A 7,948-nucleotide genomic window follows, 5' to 3' on the forward strand; every position below is an offset into this window, starting at 1 on the left:
GGTGTTTCCCAAGTTTGGACAGCACAGCACAGTAGAGCACAGCAGAGTTAAGTACATTACAGTACACCGTACAGTAAACAAAACTATAGTATAGTACAATAGAGTAGAGTAGAGTGCAGTACAATACAGTAGAACACACTAGAGTACAGTAAAGTAAAGAAAAGCAACGTACAGTGTACTGTATTGTACCCTACTTTACTCTAATGTACTCTACTGAATTAAACTGCAGTGTACTCAACTCTACAGAATTCAACTATACTGTACTGTACTTTACTGTACTCTACTCTAATGAATTAAACTCTACTGTACTGTACCATACTGTAATGTACTGTATTCTACTGAATAACACTTTACTGTCCTGTACCGTACCGTACCGTATTGTACTGTACTGTATTGTACTGTACTCTTCTGTTTTCTGCTGTGCTCTACTGTACTAAACTGTGCCGTACTGTACTGTGATGTTTAAACTTGTAAAACATAGACGTCTATGATTGGTTCAGATCAGCACTGACCAAATGTGTACTTGTTTGAGGGCGGAGGAGCTCATTAGAATAATACCCAGTATGCTTTGCAGGTGTTTGTTTTTACATTTACATTTTGGTCATTCAGCAGACACTCTTATCCAGAGTGACTTACAGTCAGTGCATTCAACTAAACAACAACATATCACAGTAAGAAATGTTTTTATACTCAGAATGTTATTACATTTCAGTCATTTAGCAGATGCTCTTATCCAGAGCAACTTACAGTTAGTGAGTGCATACATTTTCATACTGGCCCCCCGTGAGAATTGAACCCACAACCCTGGCGTTGCTAACGCCATGCTCTACCAACTGAGCTACACGGAGGGCCAGTTGAAGTGATCTGTTGGTTTATTCTGTATGTTGGACTACTTTGAACATCATCACTGCCAGTGGTAAAGCTTTTGAAAAAGCTGACATAGGTGCATGTGATAGATGGGAGATATAATATACAGTGGGGAAAAAAAGTATTTAGTCAGCCACCAATTGTGCAAGTTCTCCCACTTAAAAAGATGAGAGAGGCCTGTAATTTTCATCATAGGTACACGTCAACTATGACAGACAAATTGAGAAAAAAAAATCCAGAAAATCACATTGAAGGATTTTTAATGAATTTATTTGCAAATTATGGTGGAAAATAAGTATTTGGTCACCTACAAACAAGCAAGATTTCTGGCTCTCACAGACCTGTAACTTCTTCTTTAAGAGGCTCCTCTGTCCTCCACTCGTTACCTGTATTAATGGCACCTGTTTGAACTTGTTATCAGTATAAAAGACACCTGTCCACAACCTCAAACAGTCACACTCCAAACTCCACTATGGTCAAGACCAAAGAGCTGTCAAAGGACACCAGAAACAAAATTGTAGACCTGCACCAGGCTGGGAAGACTGAATCTGCAATAGGTAAGCAGCTTGGTTTGAAGAAATCAACTGTGGGAGCAATTATTAGTAAATGGAAGACATACAAGACCACTGATAATATCCCCCTCATCTGGGGCTCCACGCAAGATCTCACCCTGTGGGGTCAAAATGATCACAAGAACAGTGAGCAAAAATCCCAGAACCACACGGGGGGACCTAATGAATGACCTGCAGAGAGCTGGGACCAAAGTAACAAAGCCTACCATCAGTAACACACTACGCCGCCAGGGACTCAAATCCTGCAGTGCAAGACGTGTCCCCCTGCTTAAGCCAGTACATGTCCAGGCCCCGTCTGAAGTTTGCTAGAGTGCATTTGGATGATCCAGAAGAGGATTGGGAGAATGTCATATGGTCAGATGAAACCAAAAGATAACTTTTTGGTAAAAACTCAACTCGTCGTGTTTGGAGGACAAAGAATGCCGAGTTGCATCAACAGAACACCATACCTACTGTGACGCATGGGGGTGGAAACATCATGCTTTGGGGCTGTTTTTCTGCAAAGGGACCAGGACGACTGATCCGTGTAAAGGAAAGAATGAATGGGGCCATGTATCGTGAGATTTTGAGTGAAAACCTCCTTCCATCAGCAAGGGCATTGAAGATGAAACGTGGCTGGGTCTTTCAGCATGACAATGATCCCAAACACACCGCCCGGGCAATGAAGGAGTGGCTTCGTAAGAAGCATTTCAAGGTCCTGGAGTGGCTTAGCCAGTCTCCAGATCTCAATGCCATAGAAAATCTTTGGAGGGAGTTGAAAGTCTGTGTTGCCCAGCGACAGCCCCAAAACATCACTGCTCTAGAGGAGATCTGCATGGAGGAATGGGCCAAAATACCAGCAACAGTGTGTGAAAACCTTGTGAAGACTTACAGAAAACGTTTGACCTGTGTCATTGCCAACAAAGGGTATATAACAAAGTATTGAGAAACTTTTGTTATTGACCAAATACTTATTTTCCACCATAATTTGCAAATAAATTCATAAAAAATCCTACAATGTGAATTTCTGGATTTTTTTTCTCCATTTTGTCTGTCATAGTTGACGTGTACCTATGATGAAAATTACAGGCCTCTCTCATCTTTTTAAGTGGGAGAACTTGCACAATTGGTGGCTGACTAAATACTTTTTTTCCCCACTGTATATTTTGCTGCAATCTTCAGTTGACTCCTCTTTTCTATTAAAAGGTGTGATACAAATATTAGTGATATAATGCTTGCCTACTTGAGAATGTAGAGCAGTTGAAATTTGGCCATAGAATCATTGACCGAAAGAGACATTTTAGTCATTTAGCAGACACTCTTTTCCAGAGCAATTAAGGTTAAGTGCCTTGCTCAAGGGCACATTGACATATTTTTCACCTAGGCTCGGGGATTTGACCAGCGACCTTTCGGTTAATGGCCCAACACTCTTAAGCACTAGGCCACCTGCCGCCCTCTAGGTTAGGAGTAGTGAGTACCCAGAGGCTCCTTTCAAACACAAATATTTAGGAGAGTTATCCTAATCTAATAGGAATTGGACATAGAGGTGTTTTCACAATCTCTCATCTCTTGAGAATTGAGACACCTAGGACTCATGACCCACTCAAAGGACCTCAGCTCAGACTCCCCTGAGGCAAGTGTGATGGTGAAATGCAGGGCACAGTTAAAGACAAACTGTGGGAAGGAGGCAATTCAGTCTTATTTGCGCTCTCGCATCAGGCCTTCTGATGCGAGTCTGGAGCGTCTGCTGGACCATGTCCTTCCACTGGTCGTCTGAGATCTCCTGAGCCCAGGTAGGGATAGCCAGAGAGGGCAGGGCCAATGAGGTCTTTTCAATGTCTGTAAATGACATATTTTCAAAGTCCGGAAAATATGTATTTTTACCTTTCATTCAGCACCTAAAATGCACCTGATTTCAACATCCAAAACATACGTATTTTCAACATCCAGAAAATACGTGTTATTGACGTCCGTGTAAGACGTCTTTTCAACGTCTGTATAAGACGTATTTTCATCCCCGGAAAATATGTCTTCTAACCTTTCATTCAGCATCTGAAATGCACGTGATGTAAACATCTGGAAAAAAACGTCTTAAAGACGTATTTTCAACGTCATTTTGCTTACAGGGCAGTCTTCTGACACACCCAGAAAACCAGGGTGGGTCATTCCTAACTTTGAGAAGCCTACAAGGAGTGCTCTGCGAATGTAAGGTTTAAACTGGGTCATTAGACCTTTGCCCGCCTGTTATCTTTCTGTATCTACACAATCTCTCTTAGAGCGCCATCCACGTGTGTGTATGTATGTGTGTGTGTATGTGTGTGTGTGCACACATGCTCTCACAGTTGCCCTGTGTCTTACTTAATTATGACTCTCTATGGGACCTGTTCTTCCTCCTTCACAGGTGCATATGGCCCTGGGCCCCCTCCAGACTCACAGCTCTGAATATTTTACTGGCTGTGGATAAAAAATGCAGAAGGGCCTCCAGTCAAGCACTCATCTACTCAGATGTGCACTGTAGAGAGGGTTCTGTGACCCCCCCTGTTCCCCTCGGCACTACCCACAAAACACCTCTCCCACACGCCTGATGTTCCGTTCAGCTCTGCTCATGCATGCTGGGCATCATCAGACAGCACCCATATACACACTATTGACATACACATATGCACGCACATACACACAGTGAGTTTATATAGAAAACTTGCCCTCAACACTCCATGCGGATGTTGTGGTTCTATCTGTCAATCTGTAACCTGTTGAGAAGCACCTGCACTCTGATTAGTATTCCCCAGTTTCCTGTCATGAATGAAACATGTTTCTGGAAGCCATGGCTGTAAGGGCTTTGTAATAAACAAACAGGCTGTTAGGAGTGGCTGTAGCTTCAAGGCCTTCTTGATGAGAAGCTGGCAATTTAGCAGCACTGCCATGCTTCTGCCAATAGGACAAATGAATGTGAGTGCAGCTGGCCCAACTAAAAGAGTTGAGCAGATTCTAAAGGTCTGGCACAAGCCCAAGCACAGAGCGGCCCTGCTCACACTAAACAGAATCATTAATCGCAACTCCAACACACACAGATGGCATGGCAGTGTCCTCTCCCACCACATGGGCCCCTCTCAGGCCCTCTCAGCCCATAGGAAGATGTTTTCAGTGTTTGCATGTTACAATGCACTCTCCTTTGTGTTAGTTTGTCTGAATACATATAAGCATCTCCATACAAGCAAAAAGTAATAATGTTGCATTAATGATTGCATTAGTATTTTACTTGTATTAAGCAGCTGGACATAGTGTAGTATCTTTTCATAATTTTTCATAATTGCTTTTTTTACCTTCCCATTTCCCTGGTACTTGTTTTTGTTGTTCAAATGGTCCTGTGTTTGTTTTTATGTTTTTCTGTTACAGACACATTGCCCTTCATGGATAATAAAGATTTATTGAATCACCATATTCATTAGTTTATGACTTTAATGCACTGGAAGCCTCACATGGACTCATAAAAAGAGACCAGGTGGTGAACGGTTTCTTGAAAGAGACTTGCTAAACATAACTTCAACAGCCCAGGAGTGAGAGAAGCCATGCAGAAGTCATTGGGACCCCAAGGGGTCATGTTTTATAGATGACCTCTCACTCAATCCCTGTCTGGTTAAAACCCATCCATCTACATAAATGTGAAAACCATGTTCTGGAGAGAAGTCTCTCCCCATAGTCCCACTTGCTGGCCACTGAGATTTCAGGAAACGGTGAGGTAAATAAATGCAGCAAACACAGAAAAGTACTCCAGCCTACTTAAAACACAACAATGTACTTCAATTAACACTCACATGGCTTACCATGGGGACTAGGCTATGGTAATTAGTTGTGGATCTGCCACACAAACACACACACACATAAACACACACAAACATGCACACACACATTCTAAAACTCAGATATTAACTGAACCTTCCATACCCTCCCTCTTCACAGTTGTCAATTCCGCAGCATCAACCCGATATACAAATCAACAATGACATGTGGCTCTACACTACATGACCAAAAGTTTGTGGACACCTGCTCGTCGAACATTTCATTCCAAAATCATGGGCATTAATATGGGGCTGGTCCCACCTTTGCTGCTAAAACAGCCTCCGCTCTTCTGGGAAGGTTTTCCGATAAATGTTGGAACATTGTTGCAGGGACTTGCGTCCATTTAGCCACAAGAGCATTAGTGAGGTCGGGCACTGATGTTGGGCGATTACGCTTGGCTCACAGTCAGTGTTCAAATTCATCCCTAAAGTGTTTGATGGGGTTGAGGTCAGGGCTCTGTGCAGGCCAGTCAAGTTCTTCCACGCCGATCTCGACAAACCATTTCTGTATGGACCTCGCTTTGTGCACGGGGGCATTGTCCAAGAAAAGGAAAGGGCCTTCCCCAAACTGTTGCCACAAAGTTGGAAGCACAGAATCGTCTAGAATGTCATTTTATGCTGTAGTGCTAAGATTTCCCTTCACTGGAACTAAGGGGCCTAGCCCGAACAATGAAAAACAGCCCCAAACCATTATTCTTCCTCCACCAAACTTTACAGTTGGCAATATGCATTGGGTCAGGTAGCGTTTTCCTGCCATCCGACCGAACCCAGATTCATCCGTCGGTCTGGCAGATGGTGAACGCATTTCCACTGCTCCAGAGTCCAATGGCAGCGAGCTTTACACCACTCCAGCCGACGCTTGGCATAGCGCATGGTGATCTTAGACTTGTGTCTGGCTGCTCTGCCATGGGAACCCATTTCATGAAGCTCCCGACGAATAGTTATTGTGTTGACGTTGCTTCCAGAGGCAGTTTGGAACTCGGTAGTGAGTGTTGCATCCGAGGACAGACGATTTTTACGAGCTACGCGCTTCAGCACTCTGCGGCCCTGTTCTGTTGCTCCTAGACGTTTCCACTTCACAATAACAGCACTTACAGTTGACCGGGGAAGCTCTAGCAGAGCAGAAATTTGACAAACTGACTTGTTGGACAGGTGGCATCCTATGATGGTGCCACGTTGAAAGTCACTGAGCTCTTCACTAAGGCCATTCTACTGCCAATGTTTGTCTATAGAGATTGCATGGCTGTGTGCTCGATTTTATACACCTGTCAGCAACGGGTGTGGCTGAAATAACCGAATTCACTAATTTGAACGGGTGTCCACATACTTTTGTATATATAGTGTATGTTCCATTATGGACCATAGGGCAGAGAGGTTACTACTGTATATACACTGAGTGTACAAAACATTAAGACCACCTTCCTAATATTGAGTTGCGCCCCCTTTTGCCCTCAGAACAGATTCAATTCGTCTGGGCATGGACTCTACAAGGTGTCGAAAGCATTCCACAGGGATGCTGGCCCATGTTGAATCCAATGCTTCCCACAGTTGTGTCAAGTTGGCTGGATGTCCTTTGGGAGGTGGACCATTCTTGCTACACACGGGAAACTGTTGAGCATGAAAAACACAGCAGCGTTGCAGTTCTTGACACACTCAAACCAGTGCCTGGCACCTACTACCATACCCCGTTCAAAGGCACTTAAATATTTTATTTTGGCCATTCACCCTCTGAATGGAACACATACACAATCCATGTCTCAATTGTCTCAAGGCTTAAAAATCCTTCCTTAACCTGTCTCCTCCCCTTCGTCTACACTGATTCTAGTGAATATAACAGGGTTCATCAATAAAGGATCATAGCTTTCACCTGGATTCACCTGGTCAGTCTATGTCATGGAAAGAGCAGGTTTTAATGAACCATTATGTTTTTGTTACTCAATTTAACAGATACAACTTTCTGTTTTTTCTTTATTGAAATAATTGAGGATGCATTTGATCTCAAACCAGACATTGGATTAAATAAATGTCAATCCTGTGAGGTGAGAATATACAGGGGGGTGCTTCACGTGAATATAAATCATATTTGGTGTATAGCCAAATAACCTTTTCATGGGAATACATTGGCCCATAAATGACTGGTCAATGATCTTACATTATATTATTGGAAATGTATCCAATTCATATATTCTTACTCATATAAAACTATCATAATCATATTGCATTCACTCACATTGTACAGAATCAGTTGATTTGTAGGGCAATACTGCCATCTAGTGTACAATTGTGGAACAGGTTGGCAGAGGCGTACACAAAGGGAAAACATGAGACTAACAGACAATGACAATCAGGGAAAATAGTTATTGTAGAATCACATAAGAGTTATTTTTCAATAATCCATGCTGTTGCTACTCAAAAACCAGATACTGTACATGGCATAGACACGATACTACAAACATACAACAAAGATACTACAACACTAGACCTTGACATATTCCACAGGTTGATTCTCCCCTACAGCACTTTGTTAAAGTTGAACTGTTCTAAGATAATATGATGGACTCCACGATTAATCATTAGCTTTGACCTTGTTTTTTACTAGATCCATTTACAGAGCGCTGATGTTACATAATGTCAGCAAGAAGGTGTTCAGGCCCAGACAAGACACTTCATTACCAGCAGGTTGTAAGACAG

At 42.7% G+C, this 7,948-nt stretch overlaps 1 non-coding gene across 1 annotated transcript; it reads right to left on the minus strand.

The window, feature by feature from the left end:
• Positions 1-774: 774 nt before the first annotated feature.
• Positions 775-852, minus strand: trnaa-agc. The gene has a single exon. It is a non-coding gene; the product is annotated as a tRNA-Ala (tRNA).
• Between the last annotated feature and the right edge of the window lie 7,096 nt (positions 853-7,948).

The sequence above is a fragment of the Coregonus clupeaformis genome, chromosome 13, assembly GCF_020615455.1.
Source record: "Coregonus clupeaformis isolate EN_2021a chromosome 13, ASM2061545v1, whole genome shotgun sequence".
NCBI lineage: Eukaryota > Metazoa > Chordata > Actinopteri > Salmoniformes > Salmonidae > Coregonus > Coregonus clupeaformis.